At 47.2% G+C, this 14,338-nt stretch overlaps 4 non-coding genes across 4 annotated transcripts; all 4 read left to right on the forward strand.

Annotated features, from left to right (window-relative positions):
* Nucleotides 1-3,756: 3,756 nt before the first annotated feature.
* Trnat-ugu (transfer RNA threonine (anticodon UGU)) lies at nt 3,757-3,828 on the forward strand. The gene has a single exon. It is a non-coding gene; the product is annotated as a tRNA-Thr (tRNA).
* Nucleotides 3,829-4,075: 247 nt separating this feature from the next.
* Trnat-ugu (transfer RNA threonine (anticodon UGU)) lies at nt 4,076-4,147 on the forward strand. Its single transcript has one exon. It is a non-coding gene; the product is annotated as a tRNA-Thr (tRNA).
* Nucleotides 4,148-10,697: 6,550 nt separating this feature from the next.
* On the forward strand, nt 10,698-10,769 carry Trnat-ugu (transfer RNA threonine (anticodon UGU)). The gene has a single exon. It is a non-coding gene; the product is annotated as a tRNA-Thr (tRNA).
* Nucleotides 10,770-11,016: 247 nt separating this feature from the next.
* Trnat-ugu (transfer RNA threonine (anticodon UGU)) lies at nt 11,017-11,088 on the forward strand. The gene has a single exon. It is a non-coding gene; the product is annotated as a tRNA-Thr (tRNA).
* Nucleotides 11,089-14,338: the final 3,250 nt, after the last annotated feature.

Here is a 14,338-nt window from a genome sequence, read left to right on the forward strand (position 1 = left end):
AACATTCTGCAGTCAGAAGTATGGCCAGTGGCTTTCTCAGATCATGCTGCATACATCTGTACTATAAGTCTAGACCGACAACGGACGTGTCGATACAGGGGCCTGTGGAAATTAAATGTTTCACATCTACAAGACTCGGCGTGTCAAGAAGCCTTCCTCAATACCTGGCGAGAATGTGAGCAACGATTTGCCTCTTATAATTCGGCCATTGATTGGTGGCTGAGGTGCGCCAAACCTAAAATTAGGTGGTGTTTCATGAACTACGCACGGGAAAAGAGCTTTTGGCTTCAAAGGACGATCAATTTCTATTTTCATTGTCTGCGGGAACTGTATATGCTCGGTACTTCGGCTGTCGAGAATTGTCAACGAATTAAGAAAATCCAGGCCAAAATCCTAACCCTAAGGAGGACGCAGCTAGAAGGCTACAAAGTCAGGTCGCGGGTCCAGACAACTGTACACCAAGAACTCACCTCAGTCTACCATATGATCCAAGAAAGTAAGAAAGGGTCCCGTAAAATACTGACGGAGTTAATTGCTGAGGATGGCGCAACGCTGACTACGCACAACGAGATTAAAGCGGCGGTGCTAAACTACTTCACCACCTTGATGTCAAATAAAGAAGTTAACGTGCAAGCGCAGGATGCTCTTTTGAATAATTTGCGCAACAGAGTCAGTCTCGTGGACGCGGAAAAGCTATTAGACGTGGCGACCGAAGAAGACGTGGAATATGTACTCTGGAAAAGTGCTAAGAATAAATCCCCCGGACCTGACGGAATTCCCGCCGAATTCTATCAAAAATTCTGGAACACCATAAAGGCGAAGATCACTTGCATCTGTAACGAACTTCTAGACCACAACAACGTGATCCCCACCAGCTTCTGTGAAGGCATAATCGTTCTAATTAAAAAAACCTCAGGCAGTGCAAACGTAAAAAATCTAAGACCGATAACGCTGCTCAACAGCGACTATAAAATCTTTGCGAGACTTTTGGCCCAAAGGCTTAAATCTACAATGACAAGTATCATTGGTCCTTACCAGACCAGCGTGGGCAAGGATCGGAAAATTCGACAGACTCTGTGCGACTACCGTGATTTAATCTCTATTGCGGAAGTCTGTAAGCTGAAATGTGCCATCATATCTTTGGACTTCGACAAAGCTTTTGACAGGGTAAACCACCAGTATCTCTTTCGTACCATGTATGCGATGGGTTTTCCACCTGGGTTCGTCGCAATTATAAAACAGATGGTAGCGACTAATTTATCCAGAGTCATCATCAATGGCCAGCCTACCCGAGCAATCGAGATAGCCAGTTCCGTCAGGCAGGGCTGCCCAATGTCCATGGCGCTTTTTGCGATTGCCATTGAGCCTTTGTTAGCTACCCTGACGCAAAATTTACAGGGCATCGTCATACATGGATCCCGAGTAGTGTGCAAGGCGTATGCAGACGATGTCGGTTTCCTTGTACTAAATAGAACTGAAGTGGAGACGGCACTACAGCTAGTCAGGCAATATGAGCACGCGTCAGGTGCACAACTAAACTGGACAAAGTCCGGAATATTCAATATTGGCCGCGGCCTAGGATCGCACCCTCACAGACAACTACGTCAGCTGAAGATATTCAAGTGCCTTGGAATTGATTTTCAGAGTAATATTCGGCACACCATTGCGACCAACTATCGAAAGCTTCTACGGACTATTCGTGCCAGCATACGGGAACACAGTGTACGGAAACTAGATGAAATTCAGAAAGTAACGGTCGCAAATGTCTACCTCACCTCGAAACTCAATTATATCGCTCAAGTTTTACCAATGTCTGCACTCACTGCAAAACGAATCATGTCAGCATTAGGACAGTTTGTCAGCCATCACCACATTTTTAAAGTTCAGTTTGACACCTTAACGCTTGCCACAGAAAATGGTGGCTTAAATCTTGTCGATGTTGAAAAGAAGGCGCAAGCTTTATATATATCAACAACTTTCCACCAATGGAAACACTCAGCTGATAGTCTCGCTGCTCACCTGCTTACTGAGATAGCTCCGGCCGACCTCAGTCCACCTATCACGGTGCAACATATTCCAAACGGACTTTACCACTTAAAATGGTTTTTACTGGAGTACAGTTATGTACACACAAGGCTCCCCGAACACGAAATGAAGACAGTGAAACACGTGTACCAGGAACTCTTGAAAGATAAGAAGAAAAATAACATTGAAGAAAAATACAACTTTTACGACTGGAAGGTAATCTGGGAGAACATCCATTGTCCGTATTTGCCGTCAACACTGAAAGCCACTTGGTATTTCGCAGTTAACAGAAAATTGGCAACTAACTCCAAACTACATAACATACACCTCGCAGAATCACCTTTGTGCACAACGTGTAATTTAATGGATACTGATGAACACAGGTTTGTGTGCGACAACATAAAAGATATATGGGAATATATCACGAACAAGTTAGCACTCATTAGTAGAACATCGCCCAGATATATAACACCTGCTGCCTTTCTGACGCCGGACGATACCCCGTACCCACGGACGAGAAGGAACGCACTAAACTGGTTAAAAGCCGCTACTGTACATTACTTATTTACAAAAGAAGACAAGAGTAAAGAAGACTTCTGTGTCTATCTTACAACTCAGCACCATATGCTAATGAAAACGAAAAACTATAAGGATAACTTCGCCAACTACCTGCTCAAAACTGTAACGTAAAAAAAAAAAAAAAAAAAAAAAAAAAAAAAAAAAAAAAAAAAAAAAAGAGAGACTACCACATCAATTGATTGAATTTCATGTTAACGAACATTCAGCAGCTACTCACTCAAGATCAGACGGACCATCTATAAGGCGAATAATAAGCTTTTTAATTTTAGAAGCAATGGATTTTCACTTTTCTTTTAACTTCTTTGACGTTTTCTGTTACCACAAGGCACTGGAGCCGCCATAAATTTCAGTTACTATTTCCTTAATATGGATGCTTGTATCGTAAAGGACGCATGTAATCCACATCGTTTTCATTTTCCTTAAATCAAAGGCCTTTGATGCCACACCGACGAAGGTGAATTAATGGCGAGCAGAAGGACGGGCTATAAGGGGTGGATGGAGGCCCGAAAAAAAAAAAAAAAAAAAAAAAGGGGCAGAGCACTGGTCTTGTAAACCAGGGGTCGTGAGTTCGATTCTCACAGGGGGCAGCACAATTTTAAATGGGCCAATGTAATACTTTGAACCGAAAATTTCAAAATAGCGAGTCTTTTCGGGCCTGAGCCAAGATCACAGATGATGATAGATGAAAGACGGCAGCACCCCGTCAGTCATCGCTGTGGACCTCAGTGGTTGCGAATTGTTGTGGCAGAGTAAATCTTTGTACGCATTTTCTAAGCTCTGAAGTGTATTTTTCTCGACGGCTGTGATAAACGCAAAGAAGTGTACATTGCAACAGCCTCGTTAGCTCAGGGGCAGAGCACTGGTCTTGTAAACCAGGGGTCGTGAGTTCGATTCTCAAGGGGGCAGCACAATTTTAAATGGGCCAATGTAATACTTTGAACCGAAAATTTCAAAATAGCGAGTCTTTTCGGGCCTGAGCCAAGATCACAGATGATGATAGATGAAAGACGGCAGCACCCCGTCAGTCATCGCTATGGACCTCAGTGGTTGCGAATTGTTGTGGCAGAGTAAATCTTTGTACGCATTTTCTAGGCTCTGAAGTGTATTTTTCTCGACGGCTGTGATAAACGCAAAGAAGTGTACACTGCAACAGCCTCCTTAGCTCAGGGGCAGAGCACTGGTCTTGTAAACCAGGGGTCGTGAGTTCGATTCTCACAGGGGGCAGCACAATTTTAAATGGGCCAATGTAATACTTTGAACCGAAAATTTCCAAATAGCGAGTCTTTTCGGGCCTGAGCCAAGATCACAGATGATGATAGATGAAAGACGGCAGCACCCCGTCAGTCATCGCTGTGGACCTCAGTGGTTGCTAATTGTTGTGGCAGAGTAAATCTTCGTACGCATTTTCTAAGCTCTGAAGTGTATTTTTCTCGACGGCTGTGATAAACGCAAAGAAGTGTACGCTGCAACAGCCTCCTTAGCTCAGGGGCAGAGCACTGGTCTTGTAAACCAGGGGTCGTGAGTTCGATTCTCACAGGGGGCAGCACAATTTTAAATGGGCCAATGTAATACTTTGAACCGAAAATTTCAAAATAGCGAGTCTTTTCGGGCCTGAGCCAAGATCACAGATGATGATAGATGAAAGACGGCAGCACCCCGTCAGTCATCGCTGTGGACCTCAGTGGTTGCGAATTGTTGTGGCAGAGTAAATCTTTGTACGCATTTTCTAAGCTCTGAAGTGTATTTTTCTCGACGGCTGTGACAAACGCAAAGAACAGTTCCGCTTTAGACGCCGTGCAGTGTGGACGTGCCTAGTCTTCCGCTCCGCCGTAGCGTTACGTATAGTGGACTATCGTTTTTGTTTACGTGTTGTGTTGCAACGTCTGTGAGTGTTTCTCCGTCGTTGTTTCGTACCTTGTGTTACTTTCTGTCCTTCTTTCAGTGTGTTTTGTGTAGCGGTTTCGACCGCATAGTTTGAAAATGTCGTCTCAGGTTATTCCTCGTCAGGCTACAGTTAGTTTTAGTTTTGACAAGTCAGCCCGCCATGTGCAACCTAGTTCCCTTGAGATCCATGACTGGTTGGTCGATAGCTTTGGTGTTCATTCGGATCAGGTGCACACTGCTTATTTTGATACCGAACTGTATGTTTTCTTTGTTAAGTTTATGGACCCACTTCAGGTTGATAAAATTCTTTCTAAATATGGTCATCAAGTTCTCTTTCGGCATCGGGATAATTCTGTAAGTACCGTGCTGCTTTCCAATGCTTCCATTACGTACACCAGTGTTCGTGTTTACAACCTTCCACCGGAGGTGGATAATGTCTATCTTAAGGAGGGGCTACAAAAGTATGGTGATGTAAAGAGCATTCGCCTTGAACGCTGGTCAAGCCAACATCGCCTGCAATGTTACAGTGGTATTCGTTCAGTCGAAATGCACGTTAAGCAGAATATTCCATCTCACCTGCAGATCGGTGGATATCGTGTCCATGTAACATATAGTGGTCAGGTTGGCACCTGTTTTTTGTGCAATGAAAGTGGTCACGTGCGTACCGACTGTCCGCGGAGGGTATTTGTTTTAAAAAATTCTCTCGAACAGCGTCGCAAGTTAACGGTCGCCGACCTCGTTGCAGGTGGTTCTGCTCTTGGTGTAGCACAGTCCACTGGTAGTAGCGCCCCGCCACAGGTTTTGCGCACCCCTGACACAGAATTTCCTCCTTTGCGTGCTAAATCTGATGTTGTTCCGTCTGTCCCTCAGGTGGGTGTGCCACTTTTGAATAATAAGAGGCGTCGCCCACAAGATGGAAATAGTACGGATGAGGATCTCCCTGAGATGCCCCAGTCCGAGCGACCGGCATCCTCCGAGCCACTGTGTACTGTAGCTGCTCCCTGCCCTCCTGAGGTAGCGGTTCCGGTGGCGGCTGCTGGCCCCCCTCCGGCCTCCGACGCAGCTTCTCTCGAGTCGGATTGTCGGTCGGGCCTGTTGGCGCCGTCTTCCGAACCGACTTCGTTGTCACAACAAGTGGAGCCGCGACAACTTCCTGCTTCGCTGCCCCATACCTCTGCCAGCGGTGCTGCTCCGCTTCCTTCCAACTTTGCGTCCTCGGACCTTCCTGCTCACGTTTCGCCTCCGTGCAGTCCATGTTTGCCGGATGCTAGTGTCGGTGTTGACCATTCCGTTTTGTCGGATGTTTCCCCCGCGACCCCGGATCCCGCATGTGGACCGGCGCGGGTGGTGTCGGATACAGAACTTGACCCTCCTACGTCACCGGCGGCTGAAGCTTCCTTGCCCGTCAGCCGACGCAAGTTACGCGTTCAGCCGAACGTTAATGCTGTTCGTAAAAAACCGAAGCGTAAGGGATCCGCGGAACGGGGTAGCAGTCCCCCTCCCTCGGATGCCTCCGTCTCCCCTGCTATGGACTGTGACGTTGGTGCGTCGCTGTAGGTGATTTCCTCTCTCGCTTTTCTCTCTATGGTTCAAGCATACACCTTTCTTACCTTAAATGTTAACCGTATTGAGTCCGACGTTCGCATTGCCTCTTTGCGGCAGTTTATTTACGACGCCTGTGCGGACGTAGTGTTTTTGCAGGAAGTGTTGTTTTCTGATCTCTCTCTACCTGGATTTCAAACTGTTTTTAATGTCGCGCCGGAATATTCAACAGGAACTGCTCTTTTCTTTCGAGAGGGCATTCCTATTACTGACATTGAATTCCTTGACTCTGGCCGTGGGATTGGTTGTCGTCTTTTTGATCTCCGCCTCGTTGTTTTGTATGCCCCCTCTGGTTCGGGTCACACTGTGACTCGATCGCGCTTTTATAAGGAAGAGCTTATTTATCTTTTGCGCCAGAGTCCTCGGAGTCTCCTGCTCGGAGGCGATTTTAATTGTGTTTTACGCCCTGAAGACCAGTCTCCCAATTTTAATTATTGCCGCGATTTACATGACTTAGTTCGTACGATGCATCTGCGTGACGTTTGGGAACACAAATATCCCACCCTGGTGAAATATACGTTTTTTACCGCGTCCTCATGCAGCAGACTCGACAGATTCTACTTCTCTGATTTCTTATGTGATAAACTTCTTTCTGTCGACGTTATTCCTACTAGTTTTTCTGACCATTGTGCTTTTACTGCAACTGTAAATCTTAGTCACCAACCTGACAAACTATATCGTTCCCAGTGGATGTTAAATGTTTCCCACCTTGCCGACAGTGCTATAGATGATGTTATAAGTGCCGTGTGGGAGCGATGTCTTCGCTCTGTCCCGCGTTACCCCTCCTTGCTGGTATGGTGGACTGCGTTTGCCAAGCCCAAGATTCGTCAGACTTTGATTTTTTACTGTGCTGCAAGGGCGCGTGATTTTAAGAACACGTATGAATATTACTACTCTGTCCTGCGTGAACTGTATGACGCGGCGGGTACCTCTCCTCTGCGGATCCATGATGTTCGTCGTATTAAAGCCAAGCTCTTAAGCCTTAAACGACGGCAGATGGATGGTCTGCGAGTTAAGTCGAAACCTCACTCTCTTGTTGAAGGTGAACTGACATCCTTGTACCACCTGCTACGGCATCAGACTCGTCGTCGTCGCTCCTTCATCTCTTCTCTTACGGTGGATGATGGACGGCAGCTTATTGCACAGGAGGAAATGGTTCGTGCTCTCCAACAGTATTACGCTAGTCTCTATTCTGCCGATGATTCTGGTGAGTCTCTTTCGGATGATGTCCTTGGGGATCTAACTGCGACGATCGCGCCTGACGCGAACGGCGAATTTCTCCGGGAGTTCCAGGTAGATGATGTTTTCGATTTTATTGCTCGCTCTCCGTCCAGTAAATCGCCGGGTCCAGACGGCCTGCCTAAAGAATTTTATCTCCGTTTTTGGCCTCTTTTGGGTGGCATTTTTACGCAGATTTTAAATGAGATTGTCAGGGGGATGGATGTGCCTGCCGATTTTAAAGTAGGGAAAATTGTTTTAATTCCGAAGTCCTCTGGTCGTTTATCTGCTGCCAATCTTCGTCCGCTCACATTGCTGAACTTTGACTACAAGACAGCTGCTAGAGCGCTCAATAGCCGGTTGTCTTCCCTGCTTCGGGGTGTGATTGGTGCACATCAATGTTGTTTTCATGATAGATCTATTCTGACCCCAGTAGCCGAATATCGGGATGTTATCTCGGTTGCGGCGGTTACAAACGTACATGGTGCCTTTGCTTTCCTTGATTTTTATAAGGCTTTTGATCACGTCAGTCATGTGTTTTTAGATCGTGTTTTAGGTACAATAGGTTTTAACGCTTCATCACGTGGTGTTCTTGGCAATTTGTATAGGGGAATCACTGCTCGGGTGTCAGTCAATGGGCAGCTGACGCCGCCCATTGCTATCCGCCGCGGGGTGCCTCAGGGTAGTCCGCTCTCTATGTCTTTATTCGTATTGTCCCTGGAACCGCTGCTTCGGACTATTGTTCTCAAGCTTCATGGTATGACCCTCTCTGGTGGGAAGCTCACTGTTAAGGCATATGCGGATGATGTCGTTGTTCTCCTCCGTCAACGTGATGATATCCCGTTGTTGAAAGGGGCAGTTGATGCTTACTGTCGTGTCTCTGGAGCGCGGCTCAATCAGGGTAAATGTAAGTTCCTTGATATTCGGGGATTTCGCGATGCTGATGTCCCTTGGGCCACTTTTGTCGATCGCCATACGTCCTTGGGGATTATCATTGATCGATGTCCTCTAAAAATGGCGGCTCTTAATTGGAAATCTGTCACCGAGAAGATACAGGGGGCTCTGATGGTCCATGAGCAGCGTTCTGCTACCATTTTGCAAAAAGTCAGAATCTTAGACACCTACGTTCTATGTAAAGCTTATTATGTTGCTCAGCTGTTCCCACTTCCCATGATGGTGGCGAAAAGGTTGCGCCAATTGTCTAGCAGGTTTATATGGAAGGGCCATCTATTCAAGTTACGTTACGAGGTTATGACGAAACCGCGTATTTCCGGAGGCTTGGGCCTCTCTGACATTACTCGCAAGGCGTCTGCTTTGTACGTCCGCCGTACGACTCTAATTGTTACGCAAGAGGTGACTTCAATTACATCCAGGCTTTTTACTGTTGTGCGTCCGGAGAGCCTTGCTCCACCTGTCGATGTCGGTCGCCTCAACTTTCAGTTGAAACACATCCGGGAATTTTACATTGCGGTGAGTTACCTCGGTGACGTCTTCTTGCGACGACCGGTGCCAACGACCAAGGGCTTGTTTGCCCGCTGGGAGGGGCTGGCCGGTCCCAATCCAATAGAACTGGCGTCTCCATCCGTGTCCTGGAGGAACGTCTGGAAGAATGTTAGTCTGCCGATCCACTCGATGGCTGTGGCGTCCACATGGTATAGGGTAATTAATAATTTGGTCCCCACCAATGTACGTCTGCACCGTATTGGTCTTTCTGACACGGACAACTGTACTCGGTGTGGTCACCTGGATACCCTTGAGCATCGATTCACCTGCTGTGGGCACCTTGCTAATTGGCGTTGGCTCAGGAAACAACTTGCTTTTGTCACTAGGTCTGCTGAAGCCGCTTATACTATTGACATCATCGTCCGGCCCGATTCTTCCTTTTTTCCGCGAACGAAGCTCAATACCGTCATGTGGTTGATTGGCCATTTCGTACATTTTGTCAACAGTTGTCATGAAGAGGATGGACACCTAGCGTTTCGGCAGTACATGCTTACTGCTTACTGGCAGCGCTTGCGATTGCCAGGCCTCCGTGATGATTTTGCAAATATGCTTAGCCTGACATTTGAAAGAGAGGGTGTTGGCTAAGGTCACCTGTGTGAGCCGTTTTCTTTTACACTGTTTCTGGATTTGCCGCTTTTATGTATGTTTCTTCTCTATACCAGGACTGAGGTTTTCGTGGACCTTTAGGGCGCACAAGAAAAACGGACGAGAGACCAAGAACCAAGACAGTAGGGGATAGTACGACGCCCTTGTCCAGGTGACATTCGGAAACAGGACGGTGGAGTCATCGTGGCCAGGCCTCAGACTTCGACCCCTGCCCACTTTGCTTCCGCAGGCCTGAATCTCGCTGTCACCTCTAACTTTTCCACAATGAAAACAATAAACTAAGAAACAGAAACAAGAGGTAAATCGAAGAGAACAAGGAAGAAAAAAAAAAGTGGCAGAGCGCTGGTCTAGTATTATATTAAAATAAAAAAAAAAACAAAAAACAAAAAAAAAGGGGTATGATTCCTGCTTAGGGTGCAGGAGGTCCCGGGTTCAAATCCCGGACGAGCCCTAGCGTTTTGTCCAAACTGATCGCACGTCAGTGGCTGAGTCAGCGCAAAAAGCTCGCCGTCAGTATCAAATGAATTTCTTATTTGATGTGAGCAATTGACACTCTGGTCCGACGCGTGAAGGCGATTACGAAGGTTTCGGGTACAGATGGTAGCAGATGCATGTTAGTAAGTCTTGCTTAAAATAAAAAAAAAAAAAAGTGGTAGAGCACTGGTCTCGTAAACCAGGGGTCGTGAGTTCGAACCTCACAGAAGGCATTCATTTTTTTAACCTTCCTGCAAGGAGCGGAGCTATCTCGAGCAGCATCTAACACATGACAGTACACTGAATGAAAGGGATGTTCTACAACCTATGACAAGTATTCTACTGGCCTCAGAGGTTTTCTGAATGCATAGGCACAACAGTGGTTTGTATGCATTTTGTAGTATAATGTCATGCTTGGCGATGTCATTCGTTTACGAGCCTCGCTACAGTGTGCATGCACGTTATTCAAAATATTCAAAAAAAAAAAAAAAAAAAAAAAAAGGGGCAGAGCACTGGTCTTGTAAACCAGGGGTCGTGAGTTCGATACTCACAGGGGGCAGCACAATTTTAAATGGGCCAATGTAATACTTTGAACCGAAAATTTCAAAATAGCGAGTCTTTTCGGGCCTGAGCCAAGATCACAGATGATGATAGATGAAAGACGGCAGCACCCCGTCAGTCATCGCTGTGGACCTCAGTGGTTGCGAATTGTTGTGGCAGAGTAAATGTTTGTACGCATTTTCTAAGCTCTGAAGTGTATTTTTCTCGACGGCTGTGATAAACGCAAAGAAGTGTACACTGCAACAGCCTCCTTAGCTCAGGGGCAGAGCACTGGTCTTGTAAACCAGGGGTCGTGAGTTCGATTCTCACAGGGGGCAGCACAATTTTAAATGGGCCAATGTAATACTTTGAACCGAAAATTTCAAAATAGCGAGTCTTTTCGGGCCTGAGCCAAGATCACAGATGATGATAGATGAAAGACGGCAGCACCCCGTCAGTCATCGCTGTGGACCTCAGTGGTTGCGAATTGTTGTGGCAGAGTAAATCTTTGTACGCATTTTCTAAGCTCTGAAGTGTATTTTTCTCGACGGCAGTGATAAACGCAAAGAACTGTACACTGCAACAGCCTCCTTAGCTCAGGGGCAGAGCACTGGTCTTGTAAACCAGGGGTCGTGAGTTCGATTCTCACAGGGGACAGCACAATTTTAAATGGGCCAATGTAATACTTTGAACCGAAAATTTCAAATTAGCGAGTCTTTTCGGGCCTGAGCCAAGATCACAGATGATGATAGATGAAAGACGGCAGCACCCCGTCAGTCATCGCTGTGGACCTCAGTGGTTGCTAATTGTTGTGGCAGAGTAAATCTTTGTACGCATTTTCTAAGCTCTGAAGTGTATTTTTCTCGACGGCTGTGATAAACGAAAAGAAGTGTACACTGCAACAGCCTCCTTAGCTCAGGGGCAGTTCCGCTTTAGACGCCGTGCAGTGTGGACGTGCCTAGTCTTCCGCTCCGCCGTAGCGTTACGTATAGTGGAATATCGTTTTTGTTTCCGTGTTGTGTTGCAACTTCTGTGAGTGTTTCTCAGTCGTTGTTTCGTACCTTGTGTTACTTTCTGTCCTTATTTCAGTGTGTTTTGTGTAGCGGTTTCGACCGCATAGTTTGAAAATGTCGTCCCAGGTTATTCCTCGTCAGGCTACAGTTAGTTTTGCTTTTGACAAGTCAACCCGCCATGTGCAACCTAGTTCCCTTGAGATTCATGATTGGTTGGTAGATACCTTTGGTGTTCATTCGGATCAGGTGCACACTGCTTATTTTGATACCGAACTGTATGTTTTCTTTGTTAAGTTTATGGACCCACTTCAGGTTGATAAAATTCTTTCTAAATTTGGACATCAAGTTCTCTTTCGGCATCGGGATGATTCTGTCAGTACCGTGTTGCTTTCCAATGCTTCCATTACGTACACCAGTGTTCGTGTTTACAACCTTCCACCGGAGGTGGATAATGTCTATCTTAAGGAGGGTCTACAAAAGTATGGTGATGTTAAGAGCATTCGCCTTGAACGCTGGTCAAGCCAACATCGCCTGCAATGTTACAGTGGTATTCGTTCAGTCGAAATGCACATTAAGCAGAATATTCCATCTCACCTGCAGATCGGTGGATATCGTGTTCATGTCACATATAGTGGTCAGGTTGGCACGTGTTTTTTGTGCAATGAAAGTGGTCACGTGCGTACCGACTGTCCGCGGAGGGTTTTTGTTTTAAATAATTCTCTCGAACAGCGTCGCAAGTTAACGGTCGCTGACCTCGTTGCAGGTGGTTCTACTCTTGGTGTAGCACAGTCCAATGTTCGTAGCGCCCCGCCACAGGTTTTGCACACCCCTGACACAGAATTTCCTCCTTTGCGTGCTAAATCTGATGCTGTTCCGTCTGTCCCTCAGGTGGGTGTGCCTCTATTGCATAATAAGAGGCGTCGCCCACAAGATGGAAATAGTACGGATGAGGATCTCCCTGAGATGCCCCAGTCCGAGCGACCGGCATCCTCCGAGCCACGGAGTAGTGTCGATGCTCCCTGCCCTCCTGAGGTAGCGGTTCCGGTGGCGGCTGCTGACGCCCCTCCGCCCTCCGACGCGGCTTCTCTCGCGTCGGATCGTCGGTCGGGCCGGTTGGCGCCGTCTTCCCAACCGACTTCGTTGTCACAACAAGTGGAGCCGCAACAACTTCCTGCTTCGCTGCCCCACAGCTCTGCCAGCGGAGCTGCTCCGCTTCCTTCCACCTTTGCGGCCTCGGACCTTCCTGCTCACGTTTCGCCTCCGTGTAGTCCATGTTTGCCGGATGCTAGTGTCGATGTCGACCATTCCGTTTCGTCGGATGTTTCCCCCGCGACCCCGGATCCCGGATGTGGACCGGCGCGGGTGGTGTCGGATACAGAACTTGACCCTCCTACGTCACCGGCGGCTGAAGCTCCCTTGCCCGTCAGCCGACGCAAGTTACGCGTTCAGCCGAACGTTAATGCTGTTCGTAAAAAACCGAAGCGTAAGGGATCCGCGGAACGGGGTAGCAGTCCCCCTCCCTCGGATGCCTCCGTCTCCCCTGCTATGGACTGTGACGTTGGTGCGTCAGTGTAGGTGATTTCTTCTCTCGCTTTTCTCTCTATGGTTCAAGCATACACCTTTCTTACCTTAAATGTTAACCGTATTGAGTCCGACGTTCGCATTGCCTCTTTGCGGCAGTTTATTTACGACGCCTGTGCGGACGTAGTGTTTTTGCAGGAAGTGTTGTTTTCTGATCTCTCTCTACCTGGATTTCAAACTGTTTTTAATGTCGCGCCGGAATATTCAACAGGAACTGCTCTTTTCTTTCGAGAGGGCATTCCTATTACCGACGTTGAATTCCTTGACTCTGGCCGTGGGATTGGTTGTCGTCTTTTTGATCTCCGCCTCGTTGTTTTGTATGCCCCCTCTGGTTCGGGTCACACTGTGGCTCGATCGCGCTTTTATAAGGAAGAGCTTATTTATCTTTTGCGCCAGAGTCCTCGAAGTCTCCTGCTCGGAGGCGATTTTAATTGTGTTTTACGCCCTGAAGACCAGTCTCCCAATTTTAATTATTGCCGTGATTTACATGACTTGGTTCGTACGATGCATCTGCGTGACGTTTGGGAACACAAATACCCCACCCTGGTGAAATATACGTTTTTTACCGCGTCCTCATGCAGCAGACTCGACAGATTCTACTTCTCTGATTTTTTATGTGATAAAATTCTTTCTGTCGACGTTATTCCTACTAGTTTTTCTGACCATTGTGCTTTTACTGCAACTGTAAATCTTGGTCACCAACCTGCCAAACTATATCGTTCCCAGTGGATGTTAAATGTTTCCCACCTTGCCGACAGTGCTATAGATGATGATATAAGTGCCGTGTGGGAGCGATGTCTTCGCTCTGTCCCGCGTTACCCCTCCTTGCTGGTATGGTGGACTGCGTTTGCCAAGCCCAAGATTCGTCAGACTTTGATTTTTTACTGTGCTGCAAGGGCGCGTGAGTTTAAGAACACGTATGAATATTACTACTCTGTCCTGCGTGAACTGTATGACGCGGCGGGTACCTCTCCTCTGCGGATCCATGATGTTCGTCGCATTAAAGCCAAGCTCTTGAGCCTTAAACGACGGCAGATGGATGGTCTGCGAGTTAAGTCGAAACCTCACTCTCTTGTTGAAGGTGAGCTGACATCTTTGTACCACCTGCTACGGCATCAGACTCGTCGTCGTCGCTCCTTCATCTCTTCTCTTACGGTGGATGATGGACGGCAGCTTATTGCACAGGAGGAAATGACTCGTGCTCTCCATCAGTATTACGCTAGTCTGTATTCTGCCGATGATTCTGGAGAGTCACTTTCGGATGATGTCCTTGGGGATCTTACTGCGACGGTCGCGCCTGACGCGAACGACGA

The sequence above is a fragment of the Schistocerca nitens genome, chromosome 1 (genome assembly GCF_023898315.1).
Source record: "Schistocerca nitens isolate TAMUIC-IGC-003100 chromosome 1, iqSchNite1.1, whole genome shotgun sequence".
Lineage (NCBI taxonomy): Eukaryota > Metazoa > Arthropoda > Insecta > Orthoptera > Acrididae > Schistocerca > Schistocerca nitens.